General features: G+C 33.5%; 1 protein-coding gene across 1 annotated transcript in view; it reads right to left on the reverse strand.

The window, feature by feature from the left end:
• The window catches only part of LOC108732540 (probable cytochrome P450 6a19), a 7,093-nt gene extending 5,927 nt beyond the window's left edge, over positions 1-1,166 (reverse strand). The window contains exon 1 of the mRNA XM_025974353.1: positions 966-1,166. The gene's annotated coding sequence lies outside the window, so the exon portion shown is untranslated. The remainder of the gene's footprint in view (positions 1-965) is intronic.
• Positions 1,167-3,186: the final 2,020 nt, after the last annotated feature.

Genomic DNA, 3,186 nt, shown 5'->3' on the forward strand with positions numbered 1-3,186 from the left:
GGTTAAAAGTTGATTATTTTGACAATTTTCATACACTATAATTCAAATAAAATTCAATAAAAAAATTATTTTGAAGCGGGTGGAGGTGGGGGATCGAAAGAGGGTGGTCACTTGAACAAAACCCGATAACCTAACCTAACCTACCCTATTGATAAAGATACTTAAATAATGTTTTATATAACTTTCTCAATATTTTTATGCAGTTTTCCATTAGTTTTACCTTTGAATATTGTTTAAGAATGACTATATAAATATTTACATGCCTAGAAATGTATAACAATTGGCATGTTTATTAACTTTGAACCCCCATAACTTTTTATGGGGGTGAGACCTCCACGAACTTTTTATGGTCCAGTGATAGGGGAGACCTCCTCTTTCGATCCCCCATCTAGACCTTTACCAAAGTATTTTATTTATATTAACTATAAAAAGTGTAAAATCTACCTGTGCCGTGGTTTTAATTATTTATAATTACTTATGCATGATTATTTATAAAAAAAATAATACATTCGAGACAATGTCTTTTTCATTACAAGTGAGGGTCTTCCTTTAATAAAATGCTAACTTATATATAGAAAGAAAATAAAAATAAAGAAAACAAAAGGTTGCTGAAAAAAGCCAATAATAATTATTTTAATTCCTAGCAATACTACACTCCGTTCCGCCGCTGACCTACAGTTGTATAAAACTAATAGAATTGATATTAATGACCTCTTTATTGCGCAACACGCTATATATGTACAGATGTATTCGTATAGATACTTGACGTAAAATTCATATGCATACAATAATACTTGCAGCGTTGAAATATCGACTCATAAACAAGATATCGATTGGTCAGATACATTTAAGCCACTTTTCTCATGTTAATAATCAACATTAAAGAGGTTAAATAAAAAAATCAACAAGTACTTATATATATCTACGATGTATTTATTGTTAATACTTTATTTTTAAAATCATACCTGAATGTTATAGCTGTAACGACTTTGCGTAGATCTATCGGTGATTATATAACACCTGTCAAGGCCTCTCAATACCACTATTACGTAGGGTGTCAAAAGAATACAACTTCTCGTAGTAGGTATTTGATTGTAGATTCTCGTTTTCTAATAGGATTAAATGAGAACGTAATAAAACTGTTTACAGTTGCTACGGTAGGAGTCCGCATCATTCCACACACAAGTGCATATAATTATGTTGACACACGTTGTGTACATTACAAATAATATGATGAATACGTCTCTTTTCTACACGCGTATACGTATATTCAATCTTCTAAATAATTTCAAAAACAAGTCCATTCATGATCATTTATTAATGTGCATATACACGCGTCCTATAGGTATATTCATTGTAGTTCGTTAAAAATTAAATTGAATTTTTAAGTCGCCAAGATTTAATCAAAAATTGATAAATGAATGAATGTATGCATTTTTCTATTAGAGAACTAAAAACTTTTTGATAACTTCGATTTAGCAAATTTTCGTATGTTAACGTTGATATACGGACGATACTTCTCTCAAAATGTGTAATATTTACGTGACCCATATTTTATTTTTACTTCAATTTTCCACATGCTTTACTTTTATAAAATTGTTTGTTGCGGAGGTATATGACAGATGTAAATGTAACTAAATGTATTTACGGTGGATTTCGGGTATAACGACGACGAAGGGACCACTGTAATTTCTGAAATCCTATGACATTGTTAGTTACTTAATAGTGGATTAATATGCAATATTAATTCGAAATCATTTTTTCGATTGTTTATTTATCGACTACAAACTACCTCAAATTAATGTCACCTCTCGTAGTTTAGTGGTCAGAACATTGGTGCGTAAAGCCAAAGGTCCCGGGTTCGATTCCCGGTGGGGGTGTGACAACAGCAACAATTTTTCCAGCATTAATTTGAGGTAGTTTGTAGTGGGTAAATAAAAAATCGAAAAAATGATTTCAAATTAATATTGCACTGTAATTTCGTTGTTATATCCGGAAGTCGTTACAGGCAAAGGTATAGAGATACAGCCACATATATATAATTTTCACCATTTTTCAATTTTAAAACGATTTCCGCCTTTTTTTAACAGCTAATGTGCATCAAGGAGTCATTTTTATTCAAAAGATTGCTAAACAGTTGCTACTCAGAATATCACTTTGTAACTGAACTATTTTAACGTATAACATCTATAAACAAACGATAAAGGTCACCGTACTTGCTGACCATGTGTGTGGATGTTAACAAAAGATAAGAAAGCTCTTTGCATTTTTGGTGGCCGACCCCGGTCGCTATATCTGCATGGGATTACTAGGGATTTGTTACAAATGATTCATTAAAAACAATCGCTACACTCGAACTCGGCGTTACATCCGAAGTCGCTATAACTACAAGAATTTTGTACTAAAGTATCCTTTAAATTCAAGGGACTTAGATTTAATGTCGCTATAGCAAAATGGTCGCTACAATCAAGGTCGTAATAAATGAAATTCTTGGGTGAAACAACACAAATTAAATGGTCTGCTGTTTTATATTGCTAAATGGTTCGCCAAACGCGTGACAGTGACCGCGTGTCACGGTCAAGCACAGTTATAAAAATGGAAATGATATCCGGAAACATGGAAATGCTTTATGGTCTAGATGTTGCCGCGGCCGTGTCCGACGTGTCTTGTCCGTCCTGGGATTAATGAGGACGTATCTCAGCCGGGAAATTGGGATTTATCGCCACATATTTCCCCGTTTATTAAGATTTATACAGAGCGCGCACACGGTGCAGTCTATCGACCTACTGTATTCTTTCAAAAGTAACAGGGATGAACACTATGATGCATCTTCATGAGGTCATTATGCTTCAAGTATCCGTTGTATGACCAAGCATTCGGAAGAGAATCCTAAGTATTTTTTTTCAATTCAAAAAGTATATTTTAGTTTTTTTATTAAAGTATGTCTTTCTGCTTTTTAGGGGCCTTATCACGGGGTTGCATTGTCTTACTATCGTATCATTCTCGATTTCATAATTTTAGTGATTTACCTTTCATTGTGAGATAAAATATTCACCTATCATCATCGTCATCATCATCATAAGGTCGTCAGTCCTAAGACTGGTTGCACACGCACCTCCACTCTTTCCTATCCTGAGCTAATCTTCGCATTTCCCTAAAACTAGAACAGCCACATCCTTAACTATT

The sequence above is a fragment of the Agrilus planipennis genome, unplaced genomic scaffold, assembly GCF_000699045.2.
Source record: "Agrilus planipennis isolate EAB-ADULT unplaced genomic scaffold, Apla_2.0 scaffold48, whole genome shotgun sequence".
NCBI classification, from domain to species: Eukaryota; Metazoa; Arthropoda; class Insecta; order Coleoptera; family Buprestidae; genus Agrilus; species Agrilus planipennis.